Below are 22332 nucleotides of genomic sequence, written 5' to 3'. Positions count from 1 at the left end.
GACTCCACCCTCAGGATTTACCATGTATCCCGCCAAAACTGGTCAAGGGATTCCTAAGCCTTTGGAAATTTTCCTAAGACCACCTCCTCCCCGGATTTTGAAACCATCTAGAAATTCCAAAGCTCAAAACCAAGAAACAATCCCATAACACCATGATTATTTGGAAAAAGGAAAGGTAAGGCTGAAAAACACTAGTGTAACCTTACAAGACCATGCCACTGACAACTAGAGAACCAAATACCAACATGCAAATCCATGCATGTTAAAACCAACTAGGAAATCACACATGCAATATGTTACCTGCAAGTATTCATGTTGAGGCTACTTGATCCTACTCTTCCTTTCTTGCTCCTTGCTTTCCTTTCATTTCCTTGTCCTTCCTTTGCTTGCTTTTCCCTTGCTCCAAAGCTAAAATGCTCCAAGAAAACTCTGAGTGTCCAAGAGTGTGTGAGAGAGAATAATGAGAGAGCTCCAAAATTGCAATGGCAAAAGGTTACAAACTAATTCTCAGAGCCTTTTTATCAATGAAGCCTATATTTTCTTCATTTTCCATTATTTTTCTTCAATTTCCTCCTCACATGCAACTTGTGACCTTTTACCTTCCTTTCTCCTATTTTCCTTTATTTTCATAAATAAATGTGCCAAAATACCTTTTTTCCTTTTTAATGCCTTAGCCATTGCCTTTGCCAATTTCCCTTAGTCCTATACACATCCAATGATGCACACTAAGATATCTTTGCCCAACATTCAGTGTGGAATAAGTGTCCCTTAACTGTGGTCTTATTTTTCCTTTGTTAACATTTATTACATGAACTTTTAACCAAGGGTTGTTACATCCACCCTATAGGATTTACCGTATATCTCACCATTTACTGGTCGAGGATTCGTGGGCCTAATCGAGGGAATACACCTCTAGGATTTACCGTATATCCCGCCATTCAATAGTTAAGGATTCCTAGGCCCATCAAGGTACACACAATCCAGATTATCACAGTCCCACCCTCATCGGCCTAGGGATTCCTAAGCACTGTGTTCTTCTCCAGAGACCACCCCACTTAGTTTCAAAACCATTCAACAATCTAGCTCAACCACGTAAAAGAGAACCCCATCACACCATGGCTATCCAGAAAAGAAAAGGCAAGGCTGAACATCATTTTCACACCTAGAAAAACCCATGCCAATGACAACAAGAGAACTAGATACACACATGGATGTACAATGCATGCCAAATCTAGCAAGGAAATCACACATGCAATTCGATACCTGTAAGTAATCCCATTGTAGCTGCTTGATTCTGCTCGCTTGATATTTTATTCCCTTTTCCTTCCTTTGCCTTCCTTTGCTTTTGTTGATCCAATTCTAGAATTATCCAAGAATGCTCTAAGTTTCCAAGAGCAGGAGAGAGAAAGCTCCAAAAATAAACTGATAAAAAACCACAAACTGATCCTCAGAAGCATTTTTATTAATGAGGCCTCTAATTTCTTCAATTTTCCATTATTTTCCTTCATTATCCTCCTCACATGCAACCTGTGACCTTTCACCTTCCTTTTCTCCTAATTTCCATTATTTTCATAAATAAAATGCCAATTAATGCCTCATTCCTTTCCAAGGCCTTTGCCTTTGCCTTTGCCAATTTCCCTTAGCCATAATAAACCAAATTAACACCCACTAGGATGTTGTTCCCAACATTCATCTTGGAATAAGTGACCCATGACCTTCGTTATTATTTTGCCTTTATTAACTTTATTACATGAAGTTTTTAGCCAAGGGTTATTACAAACCCCTCCCTCTTAGGGAACATCGTCCTCAGTGGTCAATGACACCTAAAACCAATAAGACACTGAAAACCAAATATACTACCCATGGAGATTTATAACTTAGCTCAATGCAATATTTACAATGATCATCCAGCTAAGAAGAAAACCAACATGACCACCATACCACTTATTGGAGCTTTATAGCACAACTCATGGCGGTATTTACATCCATATACATATATACAGATACCAAAACATATGCCAAAAATATTTTCTCAACCAATGAATAGGGAAAGATACATAACCCGCATTTGATTAGCCATCTCCCATGTAGCTTCATCGGGTACAAAGTGCTTCCACTGCACTTTAACCTGCTCAATTTCTCGGTTTTGGAGCATGAGCCTCTTTCTCTGCAAAATACACTGAGGTTTTGACTCGAATTCCCCTTATGGATCCACTTGCAATACAAACTAGTCAATCACATGATCAACATATTTAACATACTTCTTAAGCAATGACACATGGAAAACATCATGGAATTTCACGATCAGAGGAAATGCAAGTTGATAGTCTACTGGTCCAATCCTTTCAAGAATCTTGAAAGTTCCACAAAACCGAGGTGCCAGCTTGGCACATGAACTAATCCTCAAGGAGATCTTCTTGGGCTTGATGCAAAAGTACACCTGTTCCCAAACCTAAAACACCTTAAACATCATGTTCTGATCTGCATAAATTTTCTGTCTATCATGTGACCTTCAGATTCTTCCTTATTACTTGCATTTCTCGTTCCATCTCTGCTAACATGTCATGTCCTCTCAACACCATGTTAACTAGATCACTCCAACTAATGGTAGTATTACAAATTTGCCCATAGAGTGCCTCAAATAGACTCATCCTTAGTTACTCCTGGTACCCATTGTTGTAAGCAAACTGAACCAATGGAAGGTACTCCTCCCATATCATTTTCTAATGCATCACATACATCCTCAAAATGTCCTCCAATATCTTGTTGACCCTCTATGTCTATCCATCTGTTTGCGGATGATAAGTTATGTTGAAGGCCAACTTTATCCCCAAACCTGCAAACAAATCCTTCAAAACTTGGAAGTGAATGTAACATCCCCATCTGACACAATCTTCCTTGGAACACCATGCAGTGTCACTACATCTCTAATGAAGACTTGTGCTACATCATTAGATGAATATGTAGAATTCACTAGAATAAAGTGTGCTACCTTTGTCAACCTGTCTACCACAACCATGATGGAATCATGTTGTGCATATGTCCTTGGAAAAAAATTGATGAAATCCATGGACATGACCTCCCACTTCCACTCTGGAATCAGAATCAGCTATAGTATTCCACCTAGATGCTTACATTTTTCTTTCATCTGTTGACAATCCAATAATCTTGCCAAAAACTCTGCCACTTTCTTCTTTAGATTCGACCAATAATAAAACTTCTTCGCTGTTGTTAATGTCATATCGTATCTTGGGTGACTTGAATACGGTTTTGCATGAAACTCTTGCGAGATAGTCTTCTTGATCTCACTGACATTCGACACATATATCCTATCTCTAAATCTGATCAAACCATCTATTTTAAGATGATAGTCCACATCTTGATTACGCGTACCCTGTTGTAACGTATGCATAAGCTCCATATACATGTCATCATGTTGTCTTGCCTATAAGATCCAATCGTGTAAGTCTGTCCCATAAGAACTCATAGAGGCTATATGATTCACATGTATTCTCTTGCTAAGAGAATCTGTAACCCTGTTATCCTTTCCCTTAATGTACTGGATATCGAAGTCAAACTCACTAATCGTGGACAACCATTTGGCTTGCCAGGCATTAAGATTTGATTGGTCAAATAGATACATAAATCCAATGTGATCGCTAATTAATAAAAACCTCCTACCAAGAAGATAGTGCCTCCACATCTTCAATGCATGGATGATCATTTCCAACTCAAGATCACGTGTCAGATAATTCTACTCATTCTCATCCAATTTCCTTGATTCATTGCATACCACCTATCCTTCCTGCATAAGGAATCCACCAAGCCCTCTCTTGCAAGCATCTATACATACCACAAATTCTTTGTCCGAATATGCAATCTTTAGAACTGGAGCATTTGTCAATAGTTTCTTCAACTATTCAAAACTAGTTTCACATTCCTTTGTCCAATCAAATTTCTTACCTTGCATCTATAGTGATGTAATAGGATATGCAATCAGAGAGAATTTCCTGATGGACCTCCTCTAATACGTTGCTGGTCCCGATCTTACCTCATCCACATTCCTAGGAGTTGCCCATTCCACGATAGGCCTTATCTTAGGATATATCAAGGTTTCATCAATAAATACAATAACAAACTTGTGTAGACAAGGATGCAACACATTATTCATCAATCATATAAACTTATTTGGAGCATTAATCAAACCAAATGGAATTACAAAAAACTCATAATTCCCATACCTGGTCCAGAAATCAGTCTTGTAAATATCCTCTTCCTTGATGCATACCTGATGATATCCGTATCTCAGATCAATCTTTGAGAACACTGCTGATCCGTTCAAATGATCAAGAAAGTCATCAATCCTCGACAACTGATACTTGTTCATAATGGTCACCTTGTTAAACTTCCTGTAATCAATGCATAACCTAAAAGTACCATCCTTCTTTTCTACAAACAACACTAATGCACCCCAAGGAGATACACTTGGCCTAATGTATCCCTTGTCAAGCATTTCCTTCAACTACAACTTCAATTCCACCAACTCTAGTGTGCTCATCCTATAAGGTACCTTTGATGCTAGTGTTGCTCCTGGTACCAAATCAATAGAAAATTTCACTTCCCTATGAGGTGGAAACTCTGAAATCTCTGCTGGAAACACATCCTGAAACTACTGCAAGATCGGGTACTTTCTCAATACATGCACATCCTCAACATCCTTACCTTTATCACTAGAAATATGCACTGCAAATAACACACACCCTTTTCTGTGACCACGCTTTTCTTGCATGGTCATCACCATTCTAATTGATGTTGCCTTCTTCTGACCTTGAAAGATCCATTGTTCTCCATTGTCATCCAAACACTTAATAGATTTTATAACAGTCCACCTTAGTCCTGTGAAGATACAGCCAATGCATACCCAAAATAATATTGTATGATCCCAACAGAAGGACATTCAAATGCATTGATGTAGGCATACCATTCAACTCAAGTGCACAAGCTCTTACCCAATGATGAACTCCCTTCTTTGTACATATAGCCAACTGCATTAAGAAAGATTCTACATGCACTTCTTTATTCAAACCACACTTATCCACCAAGTCAAGGTTAACACAACTATAATTAGATCTAGGGTCAATCTGAATAGAAATAACTCGATCAAAAATCTTACTGTCCATCTCAATAATAGACGCCTGGTGATTTGCCTGCCTGTTATCCAACACTGTATAGATCCATGAAATTCTTTGCCCAACATCCCAAACTATCTGTTCTTACTGTGCATTATAAATATGAGGCCCACCACCCTGATTTTGTGGACAATCCCTCTTAGGATGCTCCTTACCACATGTCTAACACTACAACTATCCCTTACCATCACCTATGTTCTGTAGCCCTTTAGGATATGACCCATGTCCCTATCTAACTACGTGGAAATTCTTATAAGGTGCAACATTTTCTTTCTCTTCTACATCCTGAGGTCTTGTTATTTTTTACTGCCATTTACCTTTAGCTTTGTCTTTCCCTTTCCAACCTTTCTGAGATTTTGTCTTAAGCTTTGACTGCTCATAACAGTGCTTCATTTTCCCAATAACTTCCTCAAGTGACCAAGGCTCATCATACTCATTCTGATCTCTAAATGCTAATGGAAATCCACTTAAAAATCTCTGAACTTTAGCTTTTTCATCCTTAAGATATGGTACGTACCTCAATAACTCCAGGAACTTGGTCATATACTCCTCATCCATCATCGATCCCATATTTAGCTCATAAAAATACTTGGCCTTACTATCATAATACCTCTCTGACAAGTACTTCTTAAAAAAGTCTCCTGAATTCATGACAACTCAACTCTTCCATCCAGATGTCTCTAACCCGCTCCACATCTTCCACCAAAATTATGATTTCCTTTCGAGGTTGAAGATAACTATTCTAGTCTTCATATTCTCTATGTAATCATGCAACTCAAAGAACGTATTCATCATGAGTAACCATTCCTCTGCATTCTCCGAAATCTTCAAATACCCATCAAAAGTAGGTGGCATAGATTTTTTAAACTCATTTGGAAAATAACACCTGTCACTCCTCCTGTAAGGATGATAACGATGACGATCATAGTGTGTGTCAAAACTAGAACTAGAGTAGAACCTGTTTCCATCACCATACTTCTCATTTGATCTATAGGTAGAATCTTTTGAATTGTAGTATACCATCTTGCTAGTCATTTTGATCTTCTTCCTACAAGTATATCATGTTAGCTAAACCAAAATGTAAACATAACCAATGTACCTCAGTATAGTTCAGGGGAGGACATCTCGTCTGCAAGATCAACCAGATCAGCATGATACATGTATAATCATAATCATAGTAGTATATAAGCATCATTTCAACCATTATCGAGTTATCAATGCATGACCATACCGACAACATACCATGACCTCATGACAAATATCACCATGTCAATGTATGGATAACAACATATAAACATTGACGTGCATAACCAATGCATAACCGACATACACTTATGAGGACCACATCCAACAACAACACCATCAACTTTCACATGGAAAAAAAACTGTAACCATGACCACCACCATGCATATGCAACAAACACATAGACCATAAGCATAAGTAACACATATGCAACCAACATGTATGCATTACCAACACACCGCCCATCCAGCCCAAGAGGTGAACCATGCTCTGATACCACTTTGTAACACCCTCCTCCCACATTTACCCAAGCTAACCAGTCCATTGGGGTAAACATGTGGAGGCAGAAATTATGTGATTCAAATTCCCATGTATAGTTAAGGAAGTGGAATCGACAAAAAAAAAAACCAATCTGACCTTCCTCAAGAGCTACAGACCCTTTAGGAGGAAACCAAACCTTCCAGGTGCTTAACCCCTGAGACAAATTTTCATTTTGTGTATCTAGACCCTGAGCCACTCCCATGAAAAGGAAATCATGTGAATTAGGACTTCCAGTCACTCCCGCAACAAGGCATGCCAGTGACTGTGGCAATTTTCAGGCAGTTCTGAGCCAACGACCTCATATTCTAAGCCACTTTTTCAGGGCTAGGTCTCAAGCCACTGCCCAAAACTTCATTAAACTCCCAAAAATGAATAATAACAATGGAATAAGGTTACTAATGCAATCATTGGTACAATTACTTTATCCAACCCCTACTAGGCATGACAAGAATTTTGTTAAACTTGTCATAAATATGTAATCTACAGGCCATAACAATAGATATGAGCATACGGGTCTCATAATTAGCTAAGATTCATAAATAAGCATTGATGCCCTATCATAATAGTTTCATTATCATCTATTAGGTCATATATTCATTGTTCATTCATTTTCTAATCAAAACATGATAAGTTCCATACATCAAGTCTGACATAAAACATACTCATAACTAGCATATACCCAACAAAAATAAAAAGGATATAACAACCATAGAAACCACATATGAACAAGGAAATTTACACGTGAAACACCAAAGGAGAAGGATCTGTTATTAGTGAATGCATAAACCAACCAAGTTAGGGACTTCCTCAAACCACCCGACCATAGATTGGCCTGAACCAAAATCTTTCTTTTAGCCAATCACCCCTGTGACATATTCCAACCATGAATGTGGGACTCACAAAAAAACCAACCAGGACTTCCTCAAGCTTTACCATATATCCCACCAAGGGATTCCTAGGCCGGAACCCCTAATCAATACAACCATGCTTTACCACAATCCCTCCAAATCACTAGGCCCTAAACAAGCATGGATTCCTTCAAATCTCTCCACCTAAACCATGAGGAATTTGTTTTTCTCCAATATCTAGGCTTTATTGTATATCCCACCTGTTAGCGCTTGAAATTTCACCTCAGGCTGAGAAAGGTAAACCTCAAGGCAACATCAAACCACTTAGCCTCGTAGCTAGCCCTACGGGGCAGGAGAGGGCTCTCTCCGGTCTATCTCGATAAAGATCTTCAATGGGCGAGATAACCAATAGGGTAACACTGATTTTAGGCTAGTAAACTGATCAAAAGGGTTGATTTGGGATTTTTAGGGTTTTTGGTGGAAAATTGGGGAAATGGCAATTTTAGGTGCGGGGATTAGACACAGTTTTCGCAGGGGGTTCTTTGGGGCGAGGTAGGAAACAGTATTGATGCCTTTAATAGAGATGGATGGATGAGAATGACCGGTGAGGAGTTAAAGAGAGCAAGCAATAACCTTGAATTCCCTTTAAACAGTCGAAAACATTGATATTAAGCAAACTTAAAAGCAGAGCATGACAGTCATGAGTTCTACTTTAACACTTCATTTGCCTAATGTGCAGAAGGAAAAGTAAGGAAATGATTCACATAACACACTTACAAGTACAAAGAGAAACACACCATCAATACATGTGACCACAAGAATCCCAAAAAGGACTGCAAAACCTTGGTCTTCCTTTGCCAAAAATTGCAGAGATACAGTGAGTAATACAATAAGAGCTTCTCCCTCAAGAGTCCAACCTCTCCAACCATGAAAATGATTGAGAAAATACATAATATAGGCAAGCCAACCTCTTCCCTTGCCTCTAGGGGTCGAGCTCATCCTTCTAGGAGCTGTTTCAACCAATTCTAAACTGAGCACTAAAATCTAGGCAGTCAAAACAACTTGCCTCTATAAGCTAGGAAACCAATTCATTCATTTAATTTTCACCTATTTCATGAATGAATCTTCTAGAAGAGATACATAAGTGTAAAAGTGTCATAAAAGTACATTAATTACATCAAAGAGGATAATAATCCACCCCAAAAAGTCAAACAGGGTCAAACTGCATTTTTCTGAGCTGTACACTGAAATTTGGAGAAATTTGCCTGACGGGTCGCGCGCCTTTGGGACCACTGTTGGGGCACTTCCAAGTGTCCAAATTGAGCAAGAGTAGGCTTGTTGGAAAGGTCTGTGAGTCTACTTTCCAACCCAACTGGAATTTCTGATTTTGGTGATCATTTGCCCTTCCAAAATGGCAATCTCCCAAGACTGCTTTCTGTGTCTCAAAAATGTGGCAGAAAGTCAATTTTTGCTTGTTTTTTGACTTTCTGGAGGCCCAAAACTTCATAAAATCTCTTGTCCATGGATGAGCATATGTAAATTCTCATGAAAAATCTGGAAATTCTGAGTTTTTGCAAAATGGAGTTTCCAAGATGAAGGGTCGCGCGGGGGGTGAGACCCGTTAATGGACAAAACCTGTGTTTGACACAAAAAATTCACAATTGACAAAATTTTCTCCAAATTTCTTGAAATTTGGGCTGGGAGTCCCCAATCAAGTACCATGATCAGTCAAAGAGGCTTTGGCCAAAATTTGGAGTGGATCGGGCCTTTTCCGTCGTTTTAGTGCCTTGGCCAACCTCCTTGGATCCGGCGATTGTAATTTTGACATTTCTCTAAAACCATGACACCTGTGAAAAAAGTGAAGGAGGTTTTTCTTCTTTGGCATGTTTTGGACAAAAACCTCTCTCAGTTTTCCAAAATTCATCTTTTATTGCTCTGAAACATCATTTGAGTGCGACTTGTCCCGATGTGTGAAACAAGGAATTTTGTCGAAATGGAGCGAAATGAAGGGGATAGGGGGCTTCTAAATTCTTGGGGAAATTTTTGGGAGTGGGGAGGGATGTTAGGAAGCAGGGAAAATTGGAATCGCAGAGATTGAGTGAGGGGAAGGGGTCGAAAAGGGCAAAACACAGGCCAAACCTAGAAAATTGCCAGGTTGTAGCTAGAAACTAGGGTTTGTGTAAAAATGAGGAATTTGGGGGATCTAAGGGATGGGAAGCATTTAATAAGGTACTTTAAGGATAGGGGAAGGTGTATGAACATCAGGATACAAGTTTTGCCGATGATTTGACCGTTTAAGAGAAATTGCCTTCAAAACCCTAGGAGAGGGAAATGACCTTACCTAGGCGCAACTGAAGCATGAACAAGGTGTACAATGACTCATTAGACACTGAGATGATAATGACAACCCTATGAATGATGATAGACTCAGCCGAATAGTGACATAGATTGACATTTGGACAACTTTGAAAACAGTGAGAGCAAACCCTAGACCTAATGCCTAGTGACCAAATTTTGCTTGAAAACTCACTGAAATGACAAAATTTGACCTTGACACTTCAAAATCACTTTGTAAGAGCACGTTTGATCACTGGAGGAAGGCTGGAAAGACTGACACTAACATTGGCTCCAATGGGGATGGTAGCTCCTTGGAGGTGCCAAGAACCTCAAACCTCTGGGAGAGCAGACCAGTGTTTTGAACCATTGGGCGATGGAGTCAAAAACTCAAGCTGAAATGCATGACTGAAAAATGATGACTTGACAACACAAATTGACTCTCACTCAACTAAAAACTGACTCAATACTTAAACACAACCGACAAACTGGAAATGATGCTCAAAGGGGAGCTTATTCATCAAAACCTACTCTAACAGTTTCATTCATCACCTGATCAAGTGAAATGAAACAACCAATGCAACCAAGTAAGTATCCCATCTGCTGTTCGAATTCTCCATAAGTGCTCACTTATGAACAACAAGAGAGAACTACTGAAAGGCAACTTCCATGACAACTTAGAAACAGATCCGTTGAATGATATGAATTCTCTATCCGCCTCCAAAAACACTGCATACGGATCGTGAAGTTCATGCACACTGGGACTTGGCTCATCCAATGTATTACTTCTCTTCTCCTCATACCATGAATGCAAAATTTGATCTGAGCCTTGTGATGAGACCTCTGCTAAAAATGAGAAAGAAACCGGTTGCCGGATCAAATTCATATCAGCACATGTTTCAAGCTCACATGTAGTCAATGGAGAAAGACTTTGACTGCAAACCTCATCCAAAACATCAGCTATTGGATCATGAAAAACTTGGAAAGACTGCTGTAATGTATCCTTTGAAAATGTCTGACATCCTTCTAGCTGTTCATCTTTTCGTTGAGAGATTTTATGAAGATTCTGCCTTATAAACTGAAATGCTTCGAAACAAAAGGGTATAGAATCTTTTGGCATCATCAAATCATGTATTTCATCTTCCACAGCTTCATATGTAATCTGCCCTTCAATTTCATTTGTTGGCTGCAAATCTAATGCTATAGGCTGCTCAAGAATTTTGGTATCTGTCTCATCCTCAACATTAACACTAAGAGATTGCTGATTTGTTATAGGTTGTTCATTTGAAGATCTACTATGCAATAAAAACTGAAGTGATTCAAAACAGAATGGTACAGAGTCACCTTGAATCATTAAATCACGTGTGTCCACTTCCAAGTATTTAGCTGCAACTTGACAATCAATGGCTTTCGGGGGTTGCAAATCTGAATATGAGAAGTCTTGAACAAAATTTTCATTGTTCTCAGGATGATTCAAATCAAGACTTGTTGACATTTGATTTCTGATTGCATGGTAGTTATCTCTGATGAACTGAAACGAATCAAAACAAAAAGGCAAAGATCCTTCACTTACTTCAAACTTTGATGCACTTTCCTCATCAATGTCATAGCTGATATGTGATGGCTGAACATTGTATTCAAGCTGCTGAAAATGAACTTTTTCCTCCCACAAACTAGCTGCTTGTTTGATGGCAAGATTAGCTTCTGTTAGGAGAACATAATCATCATCATACTGATCAAACTGAGGTAAGTCATTGGTATAAAACATATCATCAAGCATGCAGGTCATATCAACAGTTCTTTCTTCGCCAAGGTGATCTACAAAACAATCATTATCAGATCTATAATAGCTAGGATAAGAAACAAAATGTTTTGGATCAGCAACTTGTTCTTCTTCAATCAGCGAGCCATGAGCTTGAACATCATAATCATTTCTCGCGCTGACCTTCTCCATCATCTTTTCCACTGCACTTATCAAAATGTCAAGCTTTACTTCTAGAGATGTCGATTTTTCCGGATCTATGTTTTTCATCTTTTCTTCCTTCATCCTTGCCCTTCGGATCAACAGATGAGCCTCTACATTTACTGCACTGTTTTGCATCTCGTGAAGTGTTGCAATATTCCTTTCTCTCAGCCGAAACTCCATCTCCGGATCAAAGGCACCCGGATAGTGCAAGAGAGCAGATCTAGGAGAAGGTCTTATATCAACTGGCATTGAATAATAAACTTGATTAAATCTGGCCGAAAACTGTTGTATTGTCTCCCCTGGCAATCTTTTTAGCTGGTTATATTCTTCTACAATCAAGAAAAGGTTCTGCCCGATCATCCACCTGTCGAGAAAAACTTTGACAAACTGCTGGAAATCTGAGATGCTCGCATCAGGCAGGGCTTTGAACCAACTCTTCACTTTGGCTTGCAAAGAAAGAGCAAAAAGCCTTATACTAACATCTTCGCTATCAACTTCAAAAAGATCTAGAAAATTCTCAAAATTCTGCACATGTTGCTCAGCGTTGACATTCTTACTTTCACCATCAAACCTCGGCAAGTATAGATCATAGTTTTTGGGGAAAGCATGAAGAACAGGAGGTAAAACAAGAGGTTTATACCGATCTGGAATTTTACAAGGTGTATGGGTATGTACAACAGGTATAGAATTAGTCTTGTTTGCTTGGGGCTCATCAATTTGAAGATGCTCATCACAAAATTTAGAAGAAAGGTCTTGATCAAGCTCAAAGGTACGCAAATCTTTGGTATTCACAATCTTCAAAGGGAAAGAATCAACTGCAAGCCTGGGATCTTTTCTCTAGCATAGTATACTTTGCAACACAGTCTTGACATTCTTGGGAAAAGAGAAGAAATAATTTATGACAAAGAACAAAATGTCTTGGATGAAATTCCAACTTGAGTACCTGATCTGTCCATGTTGTCCTTTCATGTTTTTGCTGGTCGGGATCATCCTCCAGTGGAGTCTTTGGATCTGATCTCGAAACTGATTTAGAGTCGCCAAGTGAATGATTTCAGCCTTTCAAGTGTCTGACCGTTGTCCACTATCAACAATCAGATCTGAACTTGATTCATTTACTGGGGTAATATACAAATGAAGTGTTGTATTCACAAGCTCACGGAGATTGACTGAAGCAGCATTTATCTACTTCCGCTAATGCAAAGCAAAAGCGTTTCGAAGGCTACCTGGCATAACTTCAGGCTTCGTCTAAGACTTATGAAACCAACACATCAATCGACAAACAATTTGTTCTCCCTAGTATGGTCGTCAATATGTTAGCGCTTGAAATTTCACCTTAGGCTGAGAAAGGTAAACCTCAAGGCAACATCAAACCACTTAGCCTCGTAGCTAGCCCTACGGGGCAGGAGAGGGCTCTCTCCGGTCTATCTCGATAAAGATCTTCAATGGGCGAGATAACCAATAGGGTAACACTGATTTTAGGCTAGTAAACTGATCAAAAGGGTTGATTTGGGATTTTTAGGGTTTTTGGTGGAAAATTGGGGAAATGGCAATTTTAGGTGCGGGGATTAGACACAGTTTTTGCAGGGGGTTCTTTGGGGCGAGGTAGGAAACAGTATTGATGCCTTTAATAGAGATGGATGGATCAGAATGACCGGTGAGGAGTTAAAGAGAGCAAGCAATAACCTTGAATTCCCTTTAAACAGTCGAAAACATTGATATTAAGCAAACTTAAAAGCAGAGCATGACAGTCATGAGTTCTACTTTAACACTTCATTTTCCTAATGTGCAGAAGGAAAAGTAAGGAAATGATTCACATAACACACTTACAAGTACAAAGAGAAACACACCATCAATACATGTGACCACAAGAATCCCAAAAAGGACTGCAAAACCTTGGTCTTCCTTTGCCAAAAATTGCAGAGATACAGTGAGTAATACAATAAGAGCTTCTCCCTCAAGAGTCCAACCTCTCCAACCATGAAAATGATTGAGAAAATACATAATATAGGCAAGCCAACCTCTTCCCTTGCCTCTAGGGGTCGAGCTCATCCTTCTAGGAGCTATTTCAACCAATTCTAAACTGAGCACTAAAATCTAGGCAGTCAAAACAACTTGCCTCTATAAGCTAGGAAACCAATTCATTCATTTAATTTTCACCTATTTCATGAATGAATCTTCTAGAAGAGATACATAAGTGTAAAAGTGTCATAAAAGTACATTAATTACATCAAAGAGGATAATAATCCACCCCAAAAATTCAAACAGGGTCAAACTGCGTTTTTCTGAGCTGTACACTGAAATTTGGGGAAATTTGCCTGACGGGTCGCGCACCTCTGCCTGACGGGTCGCGCGCCTTTGGGACCACTTTTGGGGCACTTCCAGGTGTCCAAATTGAGCAAGAGTAGGCTTGTTGGAAAGGTCTATGAGTCTACTTTCCAACCCAACTAGAATTTCTGAATTTGGTGGTCATTTTCCCTTTCAAAATTGCAATCTCCCAAGACTGCTTTCTGTGTCTCAAAAATGTGGTAGAAAGTCAATTTTTGCTTGTTTTTTGACTTTCTGGAGGCCCAAAACTTCATAAAATCTCTTGTCCATGGATGAGCATATGTAACTTCTCATGAAAAATCTGGAAATTCTGAGTTTTTGCAAAATGGAGTTGCCAAGATGAAGGGTCGCGCGGGGGTTGAGACCCGTTAATGGACAAAACCTGTGTTTGACACAAAAAATTCACAATTGACAAAATTTTCTCCAAATTTCTTGAAATTTGGGCTGGGAGTCCCCAATCAAGTACCATGCTCAGTCAAAGAGGCTTTGGCCAAAATTTAGAGTGGATCGGGCCTTTTCCGTCGTTTTAGTGCCTTGGCCAACCTCCTTGGATCCGGCGATTGTAATTTTGACATTTCTATAAAACCATGACATCTGTGCAAAAAGTGAAGGAGGTTTTTCTTCTTTGGCATGTTTTGGACAAAAACCTCTCTCAGTTTTCCAAAATTCATCTTTTATTGCTCTGAAACATCATTTGAGTGTGACTTGTCCCGATGTGTGAAACAAGGAATTTTGTCGAAATGGAGCGAAATGAAGGGGATAGGGGGCTTCTAAATTCTTGGGGAAATTTTTGGGAGTGGGGAGGGATGTTAGGAAGCAGGGGAAAGTGGAATCGCAGAGATTGAGTGAGGGGAAGGGGTCGAAAAGGGCAAAACACAGGCCAAACCTAGAAAATTGCCAGGTTGTAGCTAGAAACTAGGGTTTGTGTAAAAATGAAGAATTTGGGGGATCTAAGGGATGGGAAGCATTTAATAAGGTACTTTAAGGATAGGGGAAGGTTTATTAACATCAGGATACAAGTTTTGCCGATGATTTGACCGTTTAAGAGAAATTGCCTTCAAAACCCTAGGAGAGGGAAATGACCTTACCTAGGCGCAACTGAAGCATGAACAAGATGTACAATGACTCATTAGACACTGAGATGATAATGAAAACCCTATGAATGATGATAGACTCAGCTGAATAGTGACATAGATTGACATTTGGACAAATTTGAAAACAGTGAGAGCAAACCCTAGACCTAATGCCTAGTGACCAAATTTTGCTTGAAAACTCACTGAAATGACAAAATTTGACCTTGACACTTCAAAATCACTTTGTAAGAGCACGTTTGATCACTGGAGGAAGGCTGGAAAGACTGACACTAACACCACCATTCACTAGTCGAGGATTCCTAGGTCTAATTAAGACTCCACCCCCTAGGATTTACCGTATATACCACCATTCATCGGTCAAGGATTCCTAGGACCACCGAGGTACACACAATTCGACTTACCGCAATCCAATCTTCACCGGTCCAGGGATTCCTAGGCCTTGTGTTCTTCTTAGGAGACCACCCCACTCAGTTTTGAAACCATATGGAAATCCAACTCAACTGAGTAAAAGATAACCCCATCACACCATGATTATCCGGAAATGGAAAGACAAGGCTGAAAATCACCGTCACACTTGGAAAAACCCATACCAATGACAACAAGAGAATGAGATAGACACATGCATGTACTATGCATGCCAAATCTAGTAAGGAAATCACACATGAAAATCGATACCTGCAAGTAGTCCAACTGTAGTCACTTGATTATGTTATTCCTTGCTTGATCTTTTCTTCCCTTTTCATTCTTTGCTCTTCCTTTTCTTTTATTGATCCAATGCTATAATTATCCAAGATTTCTCGAAGTGTCCAAGAGAGAGAGAGAGAGAGAGAGAGCTCCAAAATTGAACTGATAAAAGGCTACAAATTTATACTTACAACCCTTTTTATTAATGAGGCCTCTAATTACTTCAAATTTCCATTATTTTCCTTCATTTTCCTCCTCGCATGCAACTTGTGACCTTTCACCTTCCTTTTCTCCTAATTTCCACTATTTTCATAAATAAAATTCCAATTAATGCCTCATGCCTTCCCAAAGCCTTTGCCTTTTCCAATTTCCCTTAGCCATAATAAACCAAATGAACACCCACTAGGATTTTTTGCCCAAAATTTAGCTTGTATTAAGTGTCCCATGGCCTTGGTTATTATTTTTCCTTCATTAAATTTATTACATGAATTTTTTAACCTTGAGTTGTTACAGAGAGCTTTCCTTATGTGTAGCACAACTATAATACAACTCTCCATATCTCAAGTAGTCGTAATCCTTTTCAAGTGGGTCTAGGTTTTCAACCATTGTGTCTGATTGATGTTGCCCTACCTCATGCGACTACACAAACACAATCCACACATGTATAGTGTGAGGTTGATAAAGTAACCTGGTTTATTTAACACATCCAACACATCCACCAACATGTGTGCGACATCTTGGATAGGTCCAATGTCAAGTACAAGTAGTGGCTTGATCAACATCAGGTGCCACACAATTTTCAGGTGGGCGACAAAGTTTGGTTGCATTTGCAGAAAGAATTCCTTATAGAAGCCCATCAGAAGCTCATACCACTATGATATGCACCTTAAACCATCACCAAGGATATGGGAGACAATGATTTTGAGTTCAACATTCCCCTATTCCTTGGCATGCACCCAATGTTCAATGTGAACCACCTTCGACCATACTTTCTACCATTACAAGACACATCAGACATTACAAAACAACTCACACCAATAGAGCTAAAACTAGAATTCAAGGAATAGGCCACAACTGATCAGATCGTGGATACACAGATCAAGAAGACTTGTCAGCAGAATATCCAACTGTATGGGGTTGTCAAAGTTGCCCAACTCTTGCATGAAGACAAGTGGCTCACCAAGGACCAAGTTCAACAGAAGTTTCCCCATCTCATGGAGGCACTCAACGCAATGGGGACCATTGCTTCCTAAGGGGGGAGGATTGACCCAAATGAATATTGATGGCCACTCACCTATTCCAATTGGACCCCCACCATTGTTTCTTTCAGTTTCCTTAATTGTAGCACAATTTACTATTTTTGGTAGTTTTTCGGGTCCTGACCTTCTGGAGTCGTTTTGAGGCCCTAAACGTTGTTTTTTGGAAAACGGGAAAACCAATGGCCTATTTAATGGATTTGCAGTCAAATCTTGTAGTCCTCATATAAATATTTCTAAAAAGGTATTGTATGCATCAAACAAGATTGTATGCCAAAGTGACGGCCCTAAGAAGTTGATGTACTAATTTAACCCAACAGGGCCCACAAACTTTTGGTTTTTAGATGTTTAGGAATTTTCATTTTTTCTAAATAATAAATAGGCCTTTGAGCTTCATTTTAACACAATTTACAAGCCATGTAACTACCACAACTCTTCTCAAAGATAAGCTACCATTGCTTGAGCTAGTTTATTTCTATTTTGTATGTAAATAATTTTCAGTACATTTTTATTAATGAATTGAAATTTTATTTTTCTTTATCTCTATGTTTATGTTTATATCTATATTTCATTTCGTTCCTTCATAAATCTGGATCAAGTATCCATATTGCAAATTTCAATGAGTTGTACAGAAATTGAGTATTACACTATCATCCAACAAGCTCTGATCACAACTCTCCTAAGTCACGATCGAATTGGTATTTGTGCCATGTTGGTATGGCCGTTAGTTACATCCCCTTGGTGGTGGATCTTAAACTATTTATCCAATGCATATTGTGAGATATATAGCATATCTGTGATGAAATTTAATCTTTGCAAACACTCCATGGTAACTATTCATTCGTGGATAAATGAAAACAATATCAACATTCCACAGTTGAGGGGTGAACAGTTCAATCCTGAATTTTTATTGTTCCCAAATGTTGACAGAATGTAATAGTATTAGAAATAAATACTAAACCACTCATAGTGCATCATATGTTTGATCTATTATCTAAACCTAACCAATAACTAAATAAACATTACACTAAATAAGCCATCACTTTGTACAAGAAGATTTGTCCTCTTTCAAATTTAATGTGGGGATAATCTAAGGCAATCTTGGAATGAAATTGTTGAATGATGGTTATAATTATTGTCCATCTAAATTCGTAGTTGTAAGCCCATTTGGTTCAATATAATATGACATGACTATATAGATATCCTTTATAACTTTTAAATATTGTGATTGATGCTCTACAATTCATACCAAGAGTGATACATGACTAGGACGCGAGTTAGCAGTTGTTGAATTGTAGGTTAATGTTAAGGAAAATGAATTAACTATCAGTTTAATATTTGTCATAGTGAAAAAACATGTATTGTATTGAACTAGAGGGAACTAGGGTTACACCCTTAGAGACAAATATAACCATTGTTGGCACACATGTCCTAGCATATTCATATGTTGTGTTGTTTGTTGACTAATGTACTAAGGATTTGAAGTGCACAATAAGGGTAGCGCTCAATGTGAACCATGTAATACCCATTGTTGATTCAGTTAATTAACACTAGTTCATAATGAGTAGCAATTTAAATCAATCTAGTTCTTGAGCAAAAGAGAATAAAAGTGTAAGTGTTGTATACCAAAAATAATGTGAGTGTTGTATACCAAAAATAAATAAATTAATTCGTATTTCAAACAGTTGGAAAACATATGACATCCATTGCAGAGCACCATAAGTAACCAACTTAGATCCATCTAACACCGGATCTATCATGCACCGAGAGGGATCAAATCTCTCAAGGTGAAAACCTTTTTTTTGGTGTGTAGAACTTGAGGAAAGGTTTGCACCTCGAGGGATTTGATCCCTCTCAACCCATGATAGATCTGGTGTTAGATGGATCTAAGTTGGTTCTAGTTGAGGGAAACAATTTCACATTTTTAGACTATCATTATTATGTATATGTTTGAGATAAACTTCGAAATTCACATTATTCTTTCTTTGCTTGGCATGACAATATCATTCTCTTCTTTAATTTAGTCTGTGTTACTTGCCTTGAATGGTTTGTATGTCTCTGTTTGGATGCTTTGAGTGGCTTGTGTGTTTATGTGTTTGAATTTGGATGTTAATGTTTGTGAATGTTACAGTTGTTGTGTTATATTTTTATGTGTATGCAAGAATATAATGTTTGTTTACATAGAGTTTGATATATATCTTCCTAGTCAATTTTACATTCAGTTTTTTATCTATGGACTAGAACAATGGAAGATACCAATCTATAAACAAATTGTCAAAAGTTAAATGTCACACAATGAGTTGTTAGCTTTGTTCCACAACAAGTGAAATATTGCAAAATGAATTGTTAGTTCTATTCAGTGGAAAAGTGAAACATTTGCATATTTTATTGTGAAAATGTCTCTCAATTATGATATAACCTGATTTTATAAATAGAAATCTTCATTCACTTTATAATTATTTTAGAAAATGATACGTCTAATATAATTAAAGATCATTGGTCAATGAGTCAAGGGCCATGTTAAATGCTATTTTCAAAAACTGTTATTTATATGGTTGGAATAGTGAAATATTTGTTGATATTATTTTGCAAATGTCTTTTCATTCTGATATAACTTGATTGTGTAAATAGAAAATTTACACTTTCTTTATGACTATTTAGGAGAGTAATTATTTATGGGAAAATATATATCATTATAAATAAGAGCATTTATAAGTAAGAAGAATGTTTTGTTTGTTTGTTTGTTTATATTATTTTATTTTGTAAGATCAGATATATTATATGATTGCAAAAAGCACATTTACAATGTTGATAATTTGTAAAAATGGATAGTTTGAAATTGGTTTAGATAAATGATTTCAAATTATCCATTTTCTCAATAAATTTCCCAAGTCTAAGGAGTGTGGGGAGCATTGGTGTTGGGGACGTGTCTTTCTAGGACACTAGAATAAACTAGGAAAGCTAGACTGTGTCTAAGCATTTAACAACATGTAATACTTTTAATCATTCTTTTCCCAACATATTTATAGGACTATGATATGAGCTTTAACATATTTAGTTAACATTAAATTCATCAATATTCACATAAACCTTAAGACCAATTTCTTTAATCAATGCTTTATTGAATTTGTCTCAAAGCCTCAGTTAGGTTTAATCCAATTCTTAGTAGGTGCTTCCTTTGATCACAAGCCAAATACTTACAGATTCAACAGGGGAGAGGCTAGACATATAGTCAACAATACCATCTCTAAGCTTGAAACACTTCTCCCCTCAAAAAATTCAAATGTGTTAAATAAATTCCTACAATCTACCTTTGATACACAAGCCTAAGGAAAATGATGGATAGATACAAAGGTGAAATGTTGCAATATCTAAGATGCTAAATTTTTGTGACAGAATTAGGGCGATCACATAAATTATTAAGATGAGATGACATCAAAACTAGCTACTCAATTAGTACATGTTTTACAAAGGAGATGAGGAAGTAGTGTTAAATCTGCCAAAACTGGAGCCTGATGGGCACAACAAGCAAAGTGGCGAACGAGTGCGTAACGCATGGGAATCTGTCGAATAGTTCACTCCAAATCCTGAATAATTCATAAATAATTTATTAAGCAGTACTTCCAAGCATTTATAAAAATCCATGCCATATAGCATACTTCTATCATCAAAATAGGCAAGGACATTATCAACTTTCCTTCAAGTATATCATGGGAATTCCTCACATCAAATAGGAGGGTTAACCCTTAATATTTTCCATATAGACCTTCATAATAAACTAAATCCAATTCAATAAGAGTTTATGTTGTTTTGTATTCGGCACACACATATATAACCGACACATGTACGCTGTTTCAAGTATTCCCTAGATGCACCAGGTCACCTCTTGTCATTTCAAGAAGATTGGAGGTCACCTCTTTAAGTCTCTTGTAGACTTATAGCGAGATAAAAAAATCAATCCTTTAATGGGTCCCCTACTATGAGAAACTAGGAGGATTATATGACTCTAAAATGGGCTTAACTTGGCTAATATAAGAACTAGAAGTTGAATTACAAAATTACACTCATGTTACTAAGAGTATCACAATTACGATCACTGTAATGTTAACTAAGATCATACTTATTTACTACTTTGAACTCAGTGAACCAAATAACAACCATATTCACTAGTTTTTTCCATCTATTTCTATATCTCTCCACTTGAAACAAGCAATTGAGAATAATGTTGCCAAAACGAAGTAAAATTATACTACTCCCCACTCTCCATGCTAACCATCTACCCAAGACTTAGAATGTATTTCATTATAGAATTTGATTTTAGATATCTATTTTTCATCATTCTCCCATAAAGTTCTAGATCAAACTTTTTATGGCCAAGGCATTTGCAAAAAGAAATATATTATTCATTTTAGTGAATTTGTTTTTTACAGGGATCATAAAACCCATTAAACATGGTTGAAAAAATAAAATTATGCATTGAATTTTCTTGTTATACCAATCCAAGACAAGCAGTGATTACATATGTGCTATGAAATATTGCGATGAATAGAGTCCTCCAAAGGAAAATGGATGTATCTAGAAGGAAAACAAACAATGAAGCATATTATATTGCACTTATGGAAGGCAGAGGAACAACTAGGAACTATGGATCCAATGGAATTGTAGTATTCACTAATTCTGAACTTATGTGCAACCATATGAAAGACATGTACCAAGTAAAAAAGGATAAGTTAAAACAACTGCATAGAGAAGCAAACTTTATTGCTAGTTAATTTCAATCATTGAGCATAAGTCATTATGCAAATGTTAATAGGATGTCTATTGATATATTGTATGGGGCAATGCCAATTCAAGATTCGTGTGTGAAATATGAATTGGTGGCAAGAACCACTCCATCAAAATTTATTGATGGACATTGTAATATTTCTCTGATATGTGTGTGTGTTTTTAGTTATAAATGTGGCATCTTTAATGACCATGTGTTTATTTCAATACTATACTAAGTGTGCCCGCGCTGGGTAATCACAACTTTATGAATTATTAGGTGAATTATCAGAGTAAGAAGTTAAATT

The 22332-nt window shown here is 37.6% G+C and overlaps 1 long non-coding RNA gene across 1 annotated transcript in view; it reads left to right on the top strand.

Annotated features, from left to right (window-relative positions):
• LOC149169282 (uncharacterized) overlaps window positions 1-22332 on the top strand; it is a 48445-nt gene that overhangs the window by 25839 nt on the left and 274 nt on the right. The gene's annotated exons all lie outside the window — the stretch shown is intronic.

The sequence above is a fragment of the Pinus tabuliformis genome, chromosome 4_2, assembly GCF_031772625.1.
Source record: "Pinus tabuliformis cultivar Carrire ecotype Pingquan chromosome 4_2, CPIR1, whole genome shotgun sequence".
In the NCBI taxonomy this organism is placed as follows: Eukaryota; Viridiplantae; Streptophyta; class Pinopsida; order Pinales; family Pinaceae; genus Pinus; species Pinus tabuliformis.
Note: the sequence above shows the minus strand (reverse complement) of the source record. Positions and strands in the feature narration are given on the sequence as shown.